This window comes from Sciurus carolinensis, chromosome 15 (assembly GCF_902686445.1).
Source record: "Sciurus carolinensis chromosome 15, mSciCar1.2, whole genome shotgun sequence".
Classification (NCBI taxonomy): Eukaryota; Metazoa; Chordata; class Mammalia; order Rodentia; family Sciuridae; genus Sciurus; species Sciurus carolinensis.
Genome location: NC_062227.1, coordinates 21,614,249 through 21,636,778, shown reverse-complemented (window position 1 = coordinate 21,636,778; position 22,530 = coordinate 21,614,249). Strand labels below are relative to the sequence as shown.

General features: G+C 35.9%; 1 long non-coding RNA gene across 1 annotated transcript; it reads left to right on the top strand.

Moving 5' to 3' along the window:
• The first annotated feature begins 13,268 nt into the window (after positions 1-13,268).
• LOC124965668 (uncharacterized) lies at positions 13,269-19,164 on the top strand. Its single transcript, XR_007105219.1, has 3 exons — positions 13,269-13,559; positions 13,810-13,867; positions 19,046-19,164. It is a non-coding gene; the product is annotated as an uncharacterized LOC124965668 (long non-coding RNA).
• Positions 19,165-22,530: the final 3,366 nt, after the last annotated feature.

Genomic DNA, 22,530 nt, shown 5'->3' with positions numbered 1-22,530 from the left:
AAGGAACAGGTGACCAGTGAAATAATACCTTTAGGAGAATAGCAGAAGATCCTGTGTCTTTTAGTGAACAATGTGCTGTTAGGAAATAAGAATTTTTACCAAGGCTGAGACTGTCCTCTGGACTTACACAACCTATGCATATGTCCATTGTACTTAGGATCAATGCTTTCTTCCTGTGAATCGTGATTCAAAGCCTGATACCACAGGTTTTGGGGCACACTGCTCATTTACTGAGAAAATCCTGGAATTGGTAAAAACAATACCCATTGCAAGATAAAATATTTATGAATAAATAGGAAAATTTTGTGTTTAGAACATAGGAAGAGTTTTACTGAACTCACACTTTTAAAGAAAGAATACTTAAGCAGAAATTAGCCTCTATGAAATGCATGCAGTAAAATGAGGGGACATAAAATAAGAGCAAGATTCTCTTAGTTTTATGATATTCAGCATGTGTCTGGTCAGTGAGAAACAGTTACTATTACCTTTGGATTTAAAAAACAGCTAGAATCTCATAATTCATATTAACTAATGATTTCTTAATTATGGATAAATGAGAATATTCATTTACATTCTTGTTTTAAAAAAAAAACAAATTCTTTACTGGCCAAAATTTGATGAAACTGAGTTTTGTTTCTCAGTCTCATCAGGCATACTTCTTGGCCATGCCTGGCTGGTGACTGCAATGTTAGCACAGGCACAAAATATTCCCTGCACTGCAGAAAGTTCTGGTGAACAACATTTATGGTCACTTACCTGGCATGCCATGTTTATGAGACCCTCTTTTGTCTTGTTCTGATTATTAATAACCGTGAACACAAAACTTCAAAGTAAATAATTGCAGAGGGTTGAGTTCTTTGAAACGCCAAACCAGATGCAGAGGAACAAATTCTTCCCTAGATAAAACTTGGGTTTTCTATTTCTATAAGCCATTCACAAGGATGTTTTATATTCTCTACAACTTATATCCTACTGTGAAACCCTATATTTTAAAATAGTAATACTTCTTATACTTCACTCCCTATTGCAGTGTTATATAATTCTCTCTGTAAAGACAAACCTAAATGAGGTCATTTATCTTTAGAGGGACCGGGACACACAACAGGTTTCAGCCTTCCACCAGTAAAAGTAAACCTTTAATACTATGTTTTGGGCAAGTGACTGAATTTAGTAGACATTTTAAGGGCTAAAATGTTGAATGGCACAATGATAGCTGTGATGTGAGAATGTAACTCAGTTGTCTGTAATTAGATAAAAGGACTCCTCCAGGGATGCACACAAACAATGGGGGTTTGGACACTTCCATTACCTCCTTGCTCTTGGATGTGGTTCAGAGTCACCATGAGCTTTATGAACCTTCTTCTCTAGGGCACACTTAATTCCACTGCTTCACATAAAATATTAAAGGCAAAGGTCACTACTAATGAAGGGCAAAAATTTACTTAAGGGTGCTGGTTTAGATTTCTGGAAGTGAAAGTTTCAAGACTAACATAGAAGAGAAAGGGTAGCTACCTGGGTAAGGAGTAAGATGGGGTAAACAGTATGGCACAGATGCCTACCCACTGGGTGCTGCCCAGGGTGACACATGCTTACCACATGTAATTCTTCTAAAGGATACTCAGAAAGAAAAATGATATTATGCAAAAATAGGACTGGAAAATCCACTCATAATGATCAGAATGACAAACGGAAATGAGGACATGGAATTTCACACAAAAGCAATCAACCAGTGCTCTTTTAATTCTCTAGTCATCTGACTGAGAGTGGCCCTGAACATAATGCTCAGCACTTTCTACATTTTGTGGAGGAAAAATTATGGTTTTCAGCCCTTGGCTTCATTCTTTCTTTATCCTCTTTCTCACATGGAGTATAGAAATGCTTATCTTTGGGCCACAAGGACTATGTAGCATGGTGGGTCTCAGGTATGTGCGCCCAGCACTAACCTTCTGTGTGTGAGGCTCTTGACCTCAGGCCTCTACTCAGTTGGGGAGGGCAGCAGGGGTCTCTGGGTGGGCCAAGAATAGGGACACTGATCACCAAAGGACAGAGAGTCAGGTGGCAGAGATCCTGCATCAGGAGGCAGAAGTTAGAACCTCTAACAAGTTGAGGCCTCAAGTCTTTGAGAACCTCAGGCTTCTTTCTCCCATTGGCCTTCACTTACAAAACACAAATGCAAAGATAGAATTATCAAGAATTTCATATAGTGAAATTAAACCCTAAATAGGCCTTTCCTAGCATAGAGGACTGTACAACTAAGCTGGTCACTAATCTATGAATTTGTCCCTATCTCCTGAGTCTTTCCAGACCCAAGTAACAGGTGATTGCTGTTCCAATAAGAACACCACATTTCCAGCTTGCTATAGTTTGAATTAAGAATGGTCCACAAAAGTTCATGTGTTTAAAAGGTCTCCCTATGGTAGTGCTATTGAGAGGTGCTTTAGGAGGTAGAGTCTCATGGGAGATCCTTAGGTCATCGGGGGAATTCCCGTGAGGGAGGATTGTGGGATCGCAGCCTGACCTCTCTTTGTCCTTACCTTGTAATGTAAGCAGTTTTGATTCACCATGAACTTCTACGATGCGCTGCCTTATGAGAGGTCCAAAACAATGGGGCCACTTGTGGTCTGGAACCTCCAAAATCATGAACCAAAATAAATCTTTTCTGTTTATAAGATAGTTTCATCAAGTATTTTGTTATAGTGACAAAAACTAATATACAGTTCTTTGTATTCTGTTTGCCTTCTTATTCAAGTTCTATTATCTGTGTTTCTTTCCATCTATCCATCCATCTTTCCATCCATATCTTATTCATAGTAGCATAAAGGCAACTATGATGACTCTGAATTTTGCAATACTGATCTACTACTGCTGAATTTTTCCATATTGACTACTACTTTGGAACATATGTACATACAATCTCACATAGATTATCATTTTAAATCCTAAAAACAGCCAGGTGTGATGGCCCATGTCTGTAATCTCAATGAGTTGAGAGGCTAAGGCAGGAGGATCACAAGTTCAAAGTTAGCCTTACCAATGTAGTGAGGTCCTAAGCAACTTAGCAAGACCCTGTCTCAAAATAAAACATAAAAGGGGCTGGGGATGTGGTTCAGTGGTTAAGGGCCCCAGGGTTGAAACCCTGGTACTACTAATGTGAGCACTACTACTACTAACCATAATAATAATAAATCCCAAAAACAACTCAATTGTATTTTCTTTATTTTGTAAAAGTGATTCTGATTCAAGCAACTTTTTAAAGACTTCTCCATTAGCAGATGCCAGTGTTAGGATTCATAGGTCTTCCAAAGTGGCTGAGACAAAAAAGAGCATCACCATCACCCTTGTTTAACCTCAGCTGGGAACATGAGTCAGAAGGTGGAGGTGTGAAGATTCAAATTTTTCATTGCTTTTTTTTTCAGTGCTGTGTCTTGAACATACTAGGCAAGCACTTTACTACTAAATCACAACTCCAGCATCTCTGTGCATGTTTGAAAATTACCCTAAAAGTACTACAACCATTGCTTTAGAGTTTATAAAATACTTTGGTGAGAAAATAAATTTACAAATATGGAATCTATAACCCATGAGGATTAACAAATTTTAGTAAACAATTAAGTTTTAGTCACTCATTCCCTAAGTGTGTTAAAGTTTAGCATAGTGTCAAGTACATACCATTAGGTAGAATTAACAAGGAAGTAGTATGCAATGACTTTTCAGGCAATTCTGGTACCGGCCATAAAAAGTACTCTAAAACATCTCCAAAAACACTGTCACATAATTTCTGATGATTTATTCTTAACATCTTTTGAAGCATAGAGCCCTTGGTGACCTCAAATTCATTAACTATGAGAAGCACGTGGAAGAAACCTAGAAATCCCATGACTCTCTAATTGTTTTTGTCTTTATCTACATTCTTGTCTTTTTCTCTTTTATGTTGCCACGCATGTTTCTGAATGACCCTTCCCTCAACATATGCCAGGACCCTGGATTCTTAGGGAAAACATTGCTCTTCTAAAATCAACAGGCCCACCACCTTCACCCCTCATGGACTGCCACTCTTCATACTCTTTAAAACTCTTCCATGTGCATTACTTAATTTGAGCTTCATAGAAACTATGGGACAAAGGCAAGACATGGATTGTTGTAACTCCACCATCTATGTGTGTTAACCATAACTCACAGTCCTAGTGCTGGATTCCATATGGAAACTGTGATGCTCATTAGCAGGGGAAAGGGGGAAGGACAAGTGCTCCCACTAAAACAGAGTGACCACAGGTGTATGTAATGCCCAATAAGATTTCATGTCATTAAAAGAAAAGCTTTAGACAGATTAAATTTAGCGAAGTTTTTTTGAACACAAAAACAATTCACATTTGGGTAGTAGTTCAGATGAAAATGATTCAGAATGTTCCACCCCATCACAAGTGTAGGCTACATTTATATCCAGAGAAAAAGAAGTGACATACAGAAACATTGATTGGCTGCAGTCATCATTTGCCTTATAAGGTCATGTTTGAGCAAGTTTCAGGCTCAGACTGACTGGAGGTTCAGCTGTTGGTTGGATTTTTCAGTTCCGATTGTCTGAGAGTGGGCTATTTGTCATAAAAATTTATTTCCACCTTAGGTTACTACCTCTTTACAGTCATAATTTACTATGTATGAATAAATTTTTTAAAAAACTTAAAAATGTTTATGGAATTAACATTAAAACAATCTTAATTCAAGTTACCAATATGAAGGAAGGTTTCTGTTGCTAAGGCCACTCTACCATGAAACTGAAGGTTTAGGGCCTTGATCAGATCCCACAGCATGCGTACTGACAATAGCTTCTGTTTTCTGCATTATCCTCAGTTTAGCGCATTATTGTTGAAGTTTTTATGATGAGCATGATCATTAGCTTTTATTAAAATGTCAAACAAGTTCTGAAAAAAATTAGAAGATTAAAATGCATAGCTGGAAAGCAGTATGGAGATTCCTAAGAACACTTGGAATGGGACCACCATTTGACCCAGTTATCCTACTCCCGGGTTTATACCCAAAGTACTTCAAAATCAACATACTACAGTGACACGGTCACATAAATGTTTATAGTAGCTAAATTCACAATAAACTATGGAACCAACCTAGATGTCCTTCAACAGATGAATAGATAAGAAAATGTGGCATATACATATATATTTGTATGATGGAATATTACTTAGCTTTAAAGAAGAATGCAATTCTGGCATTTGCTGGTAAATGGATGGAGTTAGAGAATATTATGCTAAGTGAGATAAGCCAAACCCCAAAGATCAAAGGCCAAATGTTTTCTCTGATATGAAGAAGCTAATTCTCAATAAGGAGAGGGTGGATAGGGAAGAATAGAGCTAACTTATATTAGGTAGAGGGAAGTGAAGGGAGGGGAAGGAGTATGGAAGAAGGGGTATGGGGGAAGGAATGAATGGTTATATCCAGAGAAAAGGAAGTGACCTACAGAAACATTTTTGGCTGCAGTCAGCATTTGCCTTATAAGGTCATGTTTGATCAAGTTTCAGGCTCAAACTGGCTGGAGCCAGACATTATTACCTCATGTATATGTATGACATATACATACATTATTACCTCATGTATATGTATGACTGCATACTGATGTGACCCTGAAATTATGTATAATCAGAAAAATGAGAGATTATACTTTATTTATGTATGAACTATCAAAATGTGTAAATGCATTCTACTGTCATGTACAACTAATTAGAACAAATAAAATTTAAAAATTTTAAAAATGCATTGCAACTCTAACCCACAATTGGATCCCAAAGAAGTCAACTAAATAGAGATGAAGCATTGCTAAATCACAGTGATTGTGAGGCAGTAAAGAGTTGGCCATCATTGTTCAGACATTTATACAAAAGATGTATTTATTCACTGACATGTAGTAAACAATGTCTTAAAGGAACTCCCCCACATGTGTCATCTCTCCTTAATCCTGCATCCTGTCTGATTTGAGTATCTACCTTATATGAAAAGACTGCAAACATCTATATTCAGACCTTTTCCTATGCATTTAAGAGCATGATGTGTATGTACACAAATATATACATGGGTGACATTTAAGCTAGAAAACTAATCACACTGTACTTATATACTCTGCATATTTTTTAATGGTAACATGCAAGCTGTAGGCAATTTACTATGTAACAACCCTCTTTTGACACTTGGTTATATTTGCCAAGTAGTTGTTTCCTTTTAAAACTTCCTCATGCAAAGAAACATTCCTTCCAGTATCTATTTTGTGAAAGGAGATGGAAAAAAATTTCTGTACTCATCCTTGGATTTACCTTAATATTTGAAAAAATAACAAATATTTTATTTTCCTTTCTTCTTTCTTCTTTCTTTCATTTTGTGATACTGAGGATCAAATCCAGGGCCTGTGAATGCTACACAAGTGCTCTACCACTGAGGTCTTTCCTCAGCCTATGAGTATTTCAAAAGTAAAATAATGTAGATAATGAAGTCAGTGAGTAATCTAGTGCAGATGATGTTATAAAAACATCTCTTCACTTTTTATTACCAAATCATGGGCTTGAATTCTGAATGATGAGTGGAATTCCCATCCATTTCTCAGACCTTGTATGTGTAAACACCATACAGATTGAGGTGGGTATGTCTGTTCATTGGGAGCTTTCATATAAATATTTCCTCTCCTTTGCTTGGATTTCAGTTATATTGAATTAAATTCTTATTTGTGGAACATTTATAGAAAACAGATAGTGAACCAATTTTAATAATCCCAATGAAGAGGAGCTGCTGCTTTGTCAAATCATATTCATTTCTTTTTAAAAAGCTTTTTGTTTGTGACTTGGTTTTTAAACAAGCAAAGGGTACAATTATTGCATAATTTTAAAAGCTTTTTATAGCATGAACAGAAAATTCACCTTATTCCCTTGATCGGATCAATAACTTTGGAGGTCTTTACAGTAAACCAAAAGCAAAACTATTTCTTTAATGAAACTGTTTCTGTGTTTTTTTGGTGGACTTGACATAACTGATTTTTTTTCAGCAGTGGCAGTGGTCACATAGCATATTATTTTTTATGTTGCTAAAACCTGTGGACTTGTTGAGAAGAAAATTTCCACTGTAGGTAGGATGGTGGTTGCATGCCAGCTCTACTTTGGATTCCCTCATAGGAATGTAGTTTTCCTGAGGTATGAAACTGAGGGAGTATATTTATGATCAAAGCTTATGCATAGACTTCATGTCCTCAAGATTATTTAATCAAAGTCTCTTTCTTACTTGGCACTGTGGTTTGGATGTGTCCTCCAAAGTTCATGTGTTAGAAACTCAATCCCCAGTGCGAGTATTGAGTAGTGAGGACCTTTAACTGGTGACTAAGTTATGAGTTCTCTGCCCTTAGGAATGAATTGTGCCATATTGGGAGTGAGTTCATTATTGCAAGAGTGGTTTTATGTTGAAGCAAGTTTGGCCACCTCTTGCTCTCTCACAATAATCTCCTGTTCTTCTGCTTTCTGTCATGGAATGATACAGCAAGAATAATTTTGCAAAATACACAGCCCTAGACCTTAGGCTTCACAGCTTCTAGAACTATAAGAAATAAATCTCTGTTCTTTATAAATTACCTAATCTCAGGTATTCCATTATAGCAGCACAAAATTGACTAAGACACTCAATCAACAGACTGAGCATTTCTGCAATCGTCCAGAGATTTAATCAGAAATGATTCAGTGAGAGTGATGTGCTCCACAGCTCAGGGTATTGCCACTATAAATGGATATGCTTAGCTGGGATTTTGGCAAGCATTTTGTCACTGACACTGAGCAATACTTTATGGTATGATGATTTAAGATGAGAAAATTAGAGATTGGATCTGTAGACTTGAAAATATTCAATTTATGTAGAAAAATTTCATTTCCCTATTGAAGAAAACTGAAAATTAAAAATTACAATTTAGACCAAGTGAAATTTTAAAAATTATATAAAGAAATGGCTATTTATAGGTCTTCTTGATTCTGATAATTATGATAAAATTTCAAATTACTCATCTTTCACTATATTTTGTGTCTGTTGCTATGGTTTTAGAGAATAGATTGAATAATGTATCTCATAACTTATAAAGTGGTCCAAGGCATGACATTTTCCTTTTTTCACTTAGGTTCCTAATATCTAAGTAGTTTGCAGTATCTAGTTTTTCAATTTCAATTTGGGTTAATCATATATCCAAGAGATTGATTTTATTCTAGCACATGTCTGCCAGACTACATGATATTGGACATCATGTTTTTAAAAAATTCATCAACACATTTATTTGTCAGATTCTGTAGTGAATAAGAATTTGAAGTCTTCATTTATATCATTTATGATTTATGATCAAGTATTGATACTGATATTTTTTAAATTTACCTAAGTCCTGAGATCCTAGGAAATAGCAAAGGTTAAAGAAATTCCCACTATCTCAAAGTCTTACTTAAGCCATTGCTTATTGCAATAAGCTCCCTTCCCCATATTACTTAGATAAGACTCAGACACACCCTAACATGTCTATAACAAGGTCAGACACAGACCCTCCAAATTCCCACTCAACAAAATGCTAGTAAACCAAATTTTTATTTACTCTCTTCCCTTGCAGATCCTTTAAGCCTGAGCCAGGATACAACCGCTCCTGAGAATTTTAGGTTCAGAAAAGAATCTTCTGACCTACTGTCAGATCACCCACTGTTTCTTGCCACTGCCCTGTGTTTGTTCTTCTCTGGCCTTATTCACTCTTCCTTACATGGGACAAATTCTTTCTGTTTAACCATTGAGATACTTTCAGATCTAACAGTCAGAACATCCTCCTTGTTACCATAGTGCCTCTCAACTGTCTTCAATTGAGGGAACTGTGTATATACCCAAGGGCTGGTGTGGCCAGATCTGCTTCTTAAGGATTTCCCAAAGGAGTCTTAATTTTTAGAAGATATCTTACAAAGTTGTGCCAGTTTCTGCCTTGGCCCACTTGTGTTTCTACATTGAGCAAAGCTGAGAGTGACTGAGCGGTAGCACTTCTGTTTTACTGGGGTGAGGATCACAACCTCATCTACACAGCTTTCATGCCCACCTGTGATCCCAGAGACTAGAGATGGAATGTCTCAGTCAGCTGCAGCACATGGTTCCCACACATGTGGTCTCCCCTGAGCAATCCATATTTATTAGGACCAACATGGGAGCTTTGGAACCCATGTCATGATTAACTTTAATATGCTAACCCAAAGTGATGCCTTAACCTATCATCCAGTATCTCCACAACTCAATAGAATGTCTTTCAAAAATATGATTATTATACAAGTTTCCCACCCACACAAATTTATTCTTATTGGAATTTTAGAGAATTACACAAAAATAATAATCATATTTCACTTGCTAAGTCATTTGTAGCATGTTACCTGGCCCTCTACAGGAATTTGGAATGTTTTTCTCCAATTTATTCCCAATGGATTTTTTCACCTTTCTCAAGTCTGTGATCAGTTACAGCATTTTCAATAAATCCTGCCCTGACCTTCTATTTAAAATTGTAGCCTGCCCCCTTTCCTTTATTTTTCTCTATAACCTTTGACAACTTTTAACATTCTGTAGTTTTGCTATATTTGTTTTGTGAACAGTGTTAGTTGCCACACAATTTCTGAATTCCATGAGGACAGTATTTTTTTTTTCCTTTTACAATTGTGTTCATTGTAGTATTCCCAGATAAGTCCCTGGCACAGTGTGTCATGTAAATATTTGTTGAATAAATGTTGGTTACTACAAGAAGTTTTATTGTGACTCATCAGAATTGTACCTATACATGAAAGCATCTTTCCTCAATTTAATTATTCCTATAGACATTTTTAATCTGAAATATTGAATTGATCTTGCACAAATAATGTGATGGGTTGGTGATGATCCTACGGGTTTCAGTAATCTTTGAGAATCTTCACCCATTCATGTGACTAAGTTACCTAACTCTGTAAATCTGAGCTGGCTCATTTCTAGGTCTCAGTTTACTCATTGATCTCTACGCAGGAGGGTTGGTCTAGATAAAGTAGGCACACCAATGTGCACATCTCTGTCAGGATGATAAGCAATGGAAGACAAACTTAGATGGGGCTGTGGTCCCAGAGCCATAACTCCATGCCTCTAAGAATGGCTCTTTGTATTTCATCAGTCTGTCTTATTCATCATCAGGAACGCATCTCTTGTATACATTCAACCTCTAGACATAAAAGGTGACGAGATAAATCAACTATGTGTATTTTCTTCACCATTTCCTCATGCCTGGTATTTCCTTTTCTCATCAGAATCTATTTTCTACATTTTTTAAAAGAGTCTTTTGACAAAAATATGAAATATTTGTAGGCAGCTGAGAGAAAGGAAATTTTGCCCTCACTTTGCTAAGTGTTAAATTTCTAAATCATGAATGGCAGATACTATCATGGCATCAGTTTCCTTGGCGGGATTTGGATTTTTAACTCTTAACCACATGGAAAAGAACAAAGTGTGATACTGATCCTTGTTTTTACCTTATGTGTAAAATAAAGGTCTGTTTCTTTTCAATTGAAATGCCTTTTTCTTATGTTAGAGATAGATTGTGAAAGACTCATTGTGGGCTCAGGGAGGAAATTTTTTTTTTAAGCATTAGACAATGTTGTAAAATCACAAAGAGAATAAAATATCACAAAATGAAACAAAATGGAATTTTTAGGAACCTATGAGTAAACTGTATTGTTTCCATATTACTAAGCACAAATTATAAAGTTAAGTTAGCTTAATTTACTAAATTGCACTTTCACTTAAATTTAGAGCGTGAACCAGTGTCAATTCATGAGTACCATCCTTATAGGTTCCAGTGAGTCAGAATAAACAAATTCTGAGGTGTTCTGACTACACCATAAAAACCCTTGTCATGTTTAACCACTATTGCAAGTAATCCTCCAGATCAAAATCATGGTTCAAACTACAGTGAACATCAAATATAATCTCATTTTTTTCAATCCACAGTTCATTTAAAGTTCTTTGTGATCCGTTGTTGCACCCAATATGAAAGCTATACTCATGATCTCTGATGTCTGTTTCATCTTCTTGTCAATATTCTCAAAATCTGTGAATAGTCTTTGCCAACTCAGAGGGAAACAGTTCATGGCTTTGTTCTTGTGCAACAGTGTTCCACTTCATGCTTTGAGATTGCCTTTATTGCTTTGCCACTGAGGCTAATTTTAAGATGGACATGTTTTCCTTTCCTCTTCTGCTTCTTGCCCTCCCTAACTTGGTGGGGGTGGGGGGGGCGGGTAGAAGTACCTTTTTCCCTTCCTAGGCTGAGTTATCTTTGAGCACATACCCACCACAGATACCAAGTAATTCAGACTTCAGGGATGACAGCAAAAGATCTAAGAAATGGCTATCTCTCAAATAACAAGTGAATCACACCTCCTATAAGGAACACCTGAAATTAATCATTTCTTAAAAAAATGTTGATGGGCAGAATCACAGTCTCTGATATAGGAGTTCCCTATGCTTATGGTTTGCTAGCAAAGCAATAAATATTTTTTTTTCCTTTTTCTCAAAACTGTGTCTTCTTTATTGAATTGACACTGGGGACAAGGACTTGTTTATTTGTCATTCAAATAATGATAGAGTAAGGGAAAGAAAAATAGTTCACATTCTGTTCTCTCTTCTACTCTTCTAAAAGACAGTCATCTACTCATCCCTTTTGTTTTCTTTACTTGAAGAAGTTTCTAGTACTACTTTTTAAACATAGTTGATGGTAAATATACCACAATGATTCATCTCCCTCTTCCCCAGTCAATATGGATAGTAGAGATTCCTCCATTTCCTTCCACTGTGCTTAATCCATGAACAAAATGCTGAGATTCACTGACCAACTCCAAGGCCTAATTTAGTGTCCTAGAAGGCCTTTTTATACTTGATTGAATTGATAAAAGAGAAACTTAGTGAGAATGGAAAGTGCAAAAATAATGACAGATGCATTTCTAAAAATTTCCCATGAAAATTTTAAAGTATAAAAAACCTGGTGAAAAATTGATGAAATGGGAGAAAAAAACTAGGAAATTCAAGTTACTCTAGGAACACTCACAGACTGAGTTAGTAAGTACAGTGAACTAGAAGAACTAACAAGATAATCTTTCTTATATTTTATTTTTACAGACTACATTTTGATTCCACTGTACACAAATTGGGTACAATTTTTGTTTCTATGGTTGTACACAATGTAGATTCACACCACTTGTGTAATTATACATGTATATAGGGTAAGGATATCTGTCTGTCTCATTCCACCATCTTTCATACCTCCATCCCCTCCCCCCCTTTAATCTACCCTAAATTTTAAAGTCCATTACTTACTTTTGTATTATCATATTGTAAAATCACAAGCATTATGAATCAGAATTGTGCCAATAGCTTCAATAACATTAGTGCCTTCAGTACTGTTTTTCCCTGGGTCTGCTTTTACTCTTTCTTTGTTTATTGCTTGTTTGGTTTTGGAAAGTCAGTAAAGCTGTTAAATTTATCTTGTATACATTTAGCAGCCAAGCCATTCAAAACTCCCAGGATGTGAAAGTGTAAGAAGCAATTTGTATATATTGGTTTACTTTTTAACTTTCCATCTGTTAGCTATTAAATCTCCATGTGACTATTTTATTACTCCTCCCATTGAAAAATTCCTATGTAAGTTGATTACTAAATGTTTGAGTGATCCAGCACCATATATGTAGTAGAATCCAAACAACTTACATTAGCTTCTTTCTTATCTTCTGATTCCTTGGTATTCCATGTAAATGAGTAATATTTTATACCTACCCCCATGTTGTTGTGTTTGTTGCTGACAACAGTGAAGAATTCAAGATGTCTTTCCTCTATTATGAGATTATCAAATTTGTTCAGCCTTACCAAAATAGGTAATTAATACAACAGAAATGTGAAAAATATTAGCAGACATTCATATGTGCATGAATTTGAATAGGATTTTACTTAATACTCAAACCCTATGAATTTATTAGGTTCTTCAGGGTTTGACCTCTAGCTTAGAAGTTGATGTAGCATTATGTAACATGGTCCACCTCATGCTTTAAATATAGCCCTTGCTGTTCTGCCACTGAGGTTTATTTTTAAATGACCTGATTATTTTCTCTTTTTTCTCCTTTTCCCTCTCCCAAATTAACAAGTGAATTTCAACTCCAGACAGAGAACACCTGGAATATAGACTTTGAATCACCTCTTTAAAAATTCCCTGTTCTCCCTGATGGGAAGCCTCTGAGTCAGGAGTTCCCTGTGTTTCTCCTTTACTAGCAAAGTAATAACACTTCTATTTCCTTTTTCTCAAAACGGTGTCTTCATTATTGGATTGGTATCAGGACCACTGACTGAGCTTTCAGTATCAAATTTTTACCCCAGATGGGACCCAAAGCTCCCTATGCTCCAGGTTTCTTGGGCAAGCCTTGAACTTCAAGCAATCCCACTTCCATGCTTAGGATGTAAGGCAAACTTGTTGAAAGCTGACTGCTGGAGTTATGAGACACATGAATTTGCCTCAGGTAAAACTGGAGAAATTATTCTTGTGAATTCCTCAGGGAGAAACTGAAGGACCATAGCAACTGCTGAAGCCCCTTTGGCTTTGGGGAACTCCTACCTTCTCTCCCTGAACTGTATGGATTGCTCCATCTTGGTCTACTTTGAGAAAAAGGAAACTGATTGCAGTAAACTCTCAACACTTTGACCATCTATTAACTCCCCTGGTGTGCACACAGAGATGTTTGATTCTACACATCTAATTCCCCTTTGCAGGAATATCTGGCTCCTCTTCATGAGTACATCTGTGGTATTGCTGGTGTAGGAGTCATGGGTAAGTGGAAGTAGGGAATTTAATTTTTCCTCTGTCTGGTGTTTCTGTTTTAAAAGTTCCCTTCTGTCAGCCATAATTTTGTGGATCCTCTCTGTGGTTTTGTGTCTCTGTGTTTTTGTTTATATGTTACTGGACCTTTAAAACATGGGCAATACTACATTGATCCTATAGATAACCTTTGGGAAAGATCTTAGATGAAAGGGTCACCTAAGCATAAGCCTGTCAAAGAAAAAGATGTTTTACTGTAACGATCTGGCCTTTGAATGGTTTCTGAACTACTGTATGATCTTGCAGTTGGAGTTGGTCTCTCAGAGGTAAAATAAGTGGAAGAAATACTGTATGTGCAGGCATTTACACAGGTGTAAAATAAGGAGTCTGAACAGCCAGAAACTAATTTGAGGTGCACTGCCTCTGGTGTACAAGGATAGCAGGACACCAGAAAAAAGGGTTCAAAAATTCATATCTCTTCAACCCAGTGTTGGCAGTCTGGGCACTGCTTCTCAACCTGGCCATAGGCAGCTGCAGATTGTCTTGTTGTGGGTTAGGGACGCCAGCCATGTTGGTGAAAGAAAAAGTCCCAGAAAAGCTACTTGGACTGTAAAAAAAAAAAAAAAAAAAAAAAAAAAATGGGCAAAGAGAATGGAGACTCTACCCTGAATTTCAGCCCCTTGTGCTTGGTGGCGGTGGGGAGGTGAAGGCTGCTGTTCTCCTCAGGGGAAGAAAATGACAATCCATGTTTTGTTGACAGCCTTTGCAAAAAATCCTTTCAATGAAGTTTAAAGAAAAGAATGCAGTCTGTAAAAAATAAATAAATAAATAAATGATTTTTTAAAATTAGAGGAGAGTGAAAGGAGGAGAAGGGGTATGGGGGAAGGAATGATAGTAGAATAAAACAGGCATTATTACCTCATGTACATGTAAGACTGCATGACCAATGTGATCCTGCAATATGTATAATCAGAAAAATGAGAGATTACGTTCTATGTATGATCTATCAAAATGTATAAATGCATTCTATTGTCATGTACAACTAATTAGAACAAATAAAATAAAAAGTTTAAGAGTCAAAAAAAAAAAAGGGAAAGGGGCCTCTTCCATTGAATATCAATATATTTCCTAATAAGAATAAGCCCCCAAAAGGAGCTTTGGGTTACAATTGAAGATGGGGAACTCATGTAAAGTTGATGGCAATATGATAATAAGGGAAACAGGACAGCCTCAGCAATATCCTGTGTTCCTATCCCTTAAATGCAACTGGAGGCAGGGAGTGGGGTTAAGGCACAGTTTTTGTATAGACCAGATTGTTCCACTACCTCTCCTAGGATAAAATTTATTGTGGAAATTAAATGAACAGATAATATTCTCACCCAAGAAGCAACAACTTCATTTGCAAGTGTTTCTCAGGAAAATGGAAAAAACAGTTTAAGATTATTTGTTTCTGTGTATTAACCAGAAACAAAAATCTGTTTGCTCCAGATTAACCTTAAGATTTGTCAAAAGGTTACTAAGAGTTATAATTATGACAGATGATAATTCTATATGCAAAGAATACAAAATGTTTCAGCCGTATTTCAATTAAAGTACTATGAAAAGCATAATGTGTTCCATATTACTAAATAGGAATAATTTGAATTCAGAAATTTCATAAGGATTATTTTAGACTATAAATTTAAGAAATGGTCTGAAACTAGAAAAGAGAGATTGGACAAAACTAATAATGTAAACAATTTATGGAATGTATAAATAAGTTGCAGGAGGCTTATTGAAGGTAAATCTCAAAAAGTTCGTATATATAATTAAAGTGGCTATAATTAGCACAATGTAATTATATATATATATATATATATATATATATATATATATATATATATATATATATAATTTTTTTTTTTTTTTGGTTCCAGGGATTGAACTCAGGGACACTTAACCACTGAGCCACATCCCTAGCCCTCTTTTGTATTTTGTATTTAGACAGGGTCTCACTAAGTTGCTTTGGGCCTTGCTAAATTGCAGAGGCTGACTTTTAACTCAGGATCCTCCTGCCTCAGTCTCCAGAGCTTTTGGGATTACAGGCATGGGTCACCACACCCAGTTGTAATTTGAATTTTATTGTATTGCTATAAAGCAAGACTAAAATATTGATCTGCTCTTATCTATCCAGATAATTTTTCTTGGCTCTGTTAGGTATTTATTACTTAGGGAAACTAAGTTTTAAAGCAATTAGGGTTTGTACATGCTTTAAAGATTTTTAAATGATTACTTCACAAATGGTTAAATAAACAACTGGTATTTTATGTTGTTACAAATATAATTGACATCCTAAATACATGTAACTAGAGATATGAATACATCTGAGAACTTTGTCTGAACCTTGTCTAAGTGATATATGAAAGTTTGTAAAATGAAAGTTTGTGTAGGTTTATCGACAAGATAACCAACAAATGTTCTCTTTCATACATTGGATCTGACATAAAAGAACCACTGCAATTTAAAAACCTGGCTTTTATCTGTTTGCTCTAAGTAAGTCTATTTCTGATTATTAACACTGTTTCTTAAGTGTATAAGAGATTTAAGGCTATACTTTGATTTTGCTAGTACTTCCAAACTTTGTAGACCTGTGATTAAAGTTGCATACACTATTGATTCTTATATTTTAAAAATTAAACTTAGGATAAGGCCATCTGTGATGCTAACCATTACTCATTTCCTTGTATATTAGATGTACTCTTATTCTCCAAGTATGCAAGTCTTTTAAAATACAAAACTTAGGAAGAGTACCAAGTAGGTGTTCTCCAAACTAAAATTGTCTGTAGCAATAATTTACTTTAGATTTACAAAGAAAAAAAAACAAATTTGGTTAGTATTTATTTATGTCACTTAATGTTTTATAACTAGATGAAGGTAATCTGTGTCAATAAGTTTTATATAAAATTTTGTGTTACTCCTTACACTAGGATGGAAATTTAAATGTATTTTTATAAGTAATAAGGAGAACCTGGTTTGTTTAAAGGTTGATCATATGAAACATAAAAAACATTTTGCCACTTTTTCCACAAAATGTAAGTTAAGAGCTCTCTTAGACTTCTTATTTGCTTCATGTTTCAGAAGTAATTGTTATGGGGCACAACTTAAAAACAGACCGATCACCACTGAGAAGTCCAAATTTGAGAGTCTTTATTAAGCTGGCCAGCTGACTATCTCACACAATGCCCCAAAAAATGGCTATTGGGAGAACAGCCCCGACCACAGTGTTGTAGGGGTTCTTATACCAAAAATCACATTAATCATAAGTGTCTGTTGCTATGATTCGAAATTACACATTAACATCATGAAATCATCGACAGAGGGGGAAGTGGGTCAAAATGATCCTTACCTAGGTACAAACTAAAGAATGGTTGCTAACATCCACACAATTACTGTTCACATGGTATATTGTTTAGGAGCAATAGAAATCAAAAGAGAGCAATTCTTTACTACATAGGAGTTGCCATTGTATATTATTAAACATGTCACACCACGTAACTGATGATGGGCACAGAGGTGGGGTGTTCCCATGGGAGAAGCTAATTTCCTACATAACATGGGTCTCAGAGCAAAATGGAGTCTGTTTAGTCATTTCCCTTAGAGTCTGGCCTAGAACATTCTCATGGAGTCAGATCTGTCAGCCCATCACAGTAATATTGTAATGTTAACTGACATTCAGATAGACCCAGGAACCAATACATGAGAATTCTGTAGACTGACACTTTGAAAAAAGAGGCAAAGATCAGCTTCAGAAATAAAATTCTTTAAGATTTATAAAAAGGCAAACTTCACCTGAGTTTAAGCTCTGCCTTTCATCTTTCTCCATGTTAGAATGACTCCAAAGAAATAAGTTTATTTAATCTTTTGTTCAAAAGATGCCTATTTTTGTTGTAAAGATTACTATGATCTTGGGACTGGGGTTGTGGCTCAGTGGTAATTTGCCTAACACCCTTGAAACCCTGGATTCAATCCCTACACAACATAAATCTAAATAAACAAAATAAAGGTATTGTTCATCTGCAACTAAAAGTATTTTTTAAAAAAGATTATTATGATCTAAAAACAAAAAAAAAAACCCAGGATATATAATGTAAAACTTAAATAAAGGTTTGGGTAAATTGTAAAATGTTGATCATATGAAACATAAAAAACATTTTGCCACTTTTTCCACAAAATGTAAGTTAAGAGCTCTCTTAGACTTCTTATTTGCTTCATGTTTCAGAAGTAATTGTTATGGGGCACAACTTAAAAACAGACCGATCACCACTGAGAAGTCCAAATTTGAGAGTCTTTATTAAGCTGGCCAGCTGACTATCTCACACAATGCCCCAAAAAGTAAAATTCATCATGTCAGCTGAGTTTCTTAACAAGACTTCTAAAGTGAAAGAAGTAAAATCAAGAATCAATAAATGGGATGAAATCAAACTAAAAAGCTTCTTCTCAGCAAAGGAAACCATGAGTAATGTGAAGAGAGAGCCTGCAGAGTGGCAGAAAATCTCTACCGAATGCACATAAGATAGAGCACTAATCTCCAGAATATATATAAAGAACTAAAACACTTAAAAACAAAAATTGAACAAAGTCAATTTTTGACCTAAAAAACAAACAAACAAACAAACAAACAAACAAACAAATAACCCAATCAATAAATGGGCTAAGGAACTGAGCAGACACTTCACAGAAGGTATATAATCAATCAACAAATATATGAAAAAATGTTCAACATTTCTAGCAATTAATGCAAATCAAAACTAAGATTTCATCTCACTCTAATCAGAATGGCAATTATTAAGAATACAAGCAACAATAAATGTTGGTGAGGATATGGGGGAAAAGGTAAACTCATACATTGCTGGTGGTACTGCAAATTATGCAGCCACTCTGGAAAGCAGTATGGAGATTCCTCAGAGTACTTGGAATGGAACCACCATTTGACCCAGTTATCCCATTCCTGGGTTATACCCTAAGGACTTAAAATCAGCATACTACAGTGATACAGCCACAGCAATGTTTATAGCAACTCAATTAACAATAGCTTAATTGTGGGGCCAACTTAGATGTCCTTCAATAGATGAATGTATAAAGAAACTGTGACTTATATACACAATGGAATATTACTCAGCCTTAAAAGAGAATAAAATTATGCATTTGCAGGTAAATGGATGGAGCTGGAGAATATCATGCTAAGAAGATAAGCGAATGCCAGAAAATTGAAGGCCAAAAGTTTTCTCTGATATGTGGATGTTGATCCATAAGGTGGGAGGCAAGGAAGAATGGAGGAACTCTGGATAGGGCAGAGGGGAATGAGGGGTGGTGAGGGGGCACAAGGGTGGGAAATATGGCAGAATGAGATGGACATCATTATTCTAGGTACATGTATTGTTGCACAAATGGTATGACTCTATATAATGTACAACCAGAGAAATGAAAGATTGTGTTCCATTTGTGTACAATGAATTGAAATGTATTTTACTATCATGTATAACTAATTAGAGCAAATAAAAATATAAAAAATAACCGTAAAATTGTGTGTAATAAAGTTGATAAATATATGACTCTTTGTAGAGGCTAAATAGATACCAAAGATACATTAGTGTTCATTTTGCATGTTCCTTGTAAAACTCTGAAATACTCTTTCTAACAGAACAGCCTGAGTTAATTTAAGACAATAAGTGATCACCTACATGACAGATAGTGTAAAATGCGGACTTTCATTACTAATCTGTCCTCAATTAAATAGAAAGAGTAACTGTAAACTTATAGACATCGAAATTCCACTTTAAGACTGGTGAAATTGGCCTGTTGGATGTTTAAAACCACAAACCTGGAGACAAAAGTCAAAGAAATAAATAGGACAATGAAAAATTTGCCACATTTTGATCCTTGCCCTTTAAAGTCAGCTCAGACTCAGGGAACAATAGGACCACTCTAAGGTCCCTGCAACTCCTGTAAGTCACCCAACCTCCATATCAGTGGGATCTTCAGGACCCTAGAGAACAGGAGGTCAACCAGTGCACATTCTACAAAGAGGAAGGTCACTAGAGAGGAAAATGTCCCTGATGCTTCAAAAGGAAGGCACACATGGTCACCAAGACCCTTATCCATCTTGGTAGATGGCATGAGAAAGGCTACCAGAGGCTTCTCACTTATTACTAAGAGATTGATCTCTGAGGACTCTAAGCTGACCCTAGGAGTAAATTGGAACAAAGTCAATTTTTGACCAACTTGGTCTTAAACACCTGGTGGGAAAGTATGACCAAAATACTATAATCATGGTTTTCAGGGACTGACTGAAATACTGATTGCTTTTGTGCTTTTCTTTCTTTCTTTCTTTCTTTCTTTCTTTCTTTCTTTCTTCTTTTTTTTTTTTTATGGAAAATAATGCTTTACTGTGTTGTTCATTGTTGTCTTAACATGATTCCTACCCTATGTATGCCTTTACTCACCTGTGAACTGCTACCATGGGCCTCTGGATGGCCCTGATGTCTCCATTTCTCACCTGTTAGAGAACAGGACTTCAGGTCACTTCCCCTCAACTTGACCCTCTCAGCAAGAAGTAGCTTAGAGATGTCATCACTCATTTTCTGATAGAAATGGAATGTAGAAATCAACAGTGGGAAAAAGTAGCAACGAACCATCTTGTGCTTTGCATATAGCCCTTGCTGCTCTGTCACTGAGGCATATTTTAAAAATTAGCATCTTTTCTTCTTCTCCCTCTCCCAAATTAACAGGGGAATTACAATTCTGGACACCTGGAATGTAGTCTTTGGATCACCTCTTGAGAAAACTCCTATTCTCCCTGATGGGCCAGAGCCTCTGGGACACGAGTCCCCTGAATTTCTGTTTTGCTAGTAAAGCAATACAACTTCATTTTCCTTTTTCTCAAAACTCTGTCCTTGTTATTAGACTGACATTGGGTACAAGAATGAAAGTTTCAGTAACCATTAGATAATTTTAATCAAAAAGAGTGAATTCCTACTCTAATCCATCATGAATCAATGGGTCACATGATCTCAAATGTATCTCTTATAGTTGTCTTTGGTGCTGAAATAAATTAGTGCACACACAGATGAGTATACACAAATTAAAATGAGAATATACAGGCAGTAAAAATGACGTTCTCTTCCCTCGGTAATGTGGTTTTTTTTAAAGAGGAAAATTATTGATTACATTATTTAGCCTTGATAGGGGACAAACAGGTGTAAACAGTGGGAACATGAGGTTAAGGGAATAATTCTATAAAATGGGCCCACCATGCTGACCCCTACATGCTTTCTTTCCCAACAACCAATTTACCTTGCAGCCTTGTTTGGCCCAAATGGACAAAATATACTACAATCCTCAGCAAATTTTCTGTTATCTGTAGGAGAAATGTAGACCTGAAATAATGTTGATAAGAGAAACCCAAGTTGCCCTGAAGGAAGATGCTTTTCTGACCCTTTTCATAGACTAAATCCTGAAACTCAGGGAGGCAATCCCTTTATACCATAACATCTGTAAGAATTTATGGTTAAGAATGCAATTTAGAACTGGTTGGCATGGGTCAAAATGACCTAAAGTTATCATGGCAATGGGGACTTGAAAGTCTAATGTCATCCTGCTTTTAGTCAAATGTCAAGAGGTGATCCTGGGTGGGGCTATTTGGAAACTTCTCTGGGAAGTTCAATAAAAATAGAGTGCAGGAGAGGTACATTGTCCCTCTCCACTCTAAGAGGATCCACTCTCTCCCTTGAGAGTGTCCCTTACCCATTTCCTATCCCTTCAATAAACTCTTATTGTGATTCTGCACAACACATTTGCTCTGAAATATTTCTGACTTGATCACAAGAATTGGGATTTGAAGTGGTGTGTCTTTGGCTGCCTCATTTTCCCAGAAGCTCCCAGCTCTGTAACAGTTTTAAACTTTCCATCACAGAAAGCAATAATAAGTTTTCCCAATTTATTTTCTTAAACTACTTCTAGCTAAGTGTACCACAACTTAAAGCCAAAATATAATAATAATAGTATAACTGTTAAAAAATTAGTAACTGATTACTATAATCAGAACATTTTAGGAATTTCCATAGTCTACACCTCAATGGATCTTGATGACTAAAAGATTTACTGCTACTTTTTACCTTCATATTGAACTCTGCAATCCAGTGATGTGCCCTCTTTCTTTAATTTTCTTTCTCATTTTTATTTTTAATAGACCTATAATAATTATACATAATTATTATACCCAATATGTAATGAACAAATCAGGGGAATTAGCTTATCATCACCTCAAACACCACTTTTTGTGTGGGGAATACCTAAATGATAGGGTTCAGAGAGCTTCTGAGTTGGTGAGCACCTTGAGGTGAGGAAGCGTAAGGTCCAAGAAAGGATGTGGAATTTCCATGCAAAATTCTTGCCTCAGTAGCTGGACTTATGCATCTCTTCCATTGGTGCTCCTGAGTAGTATAATAAACCATGGATAGTAAGTAAAGAACCTTCCTAAATTTTATAAACTGTTCTAGCAAATTATCAAACATGAAGAAGGAGTCATAGGAACCCAAAATTTAGAATTTGTTATAAACAGTACCACAGGTGATTGGCCTTGGAGGTGAAAGCAGTACTGTGGGACTGAGTGTTCACCTGTAAGGTTGTTAGTATAA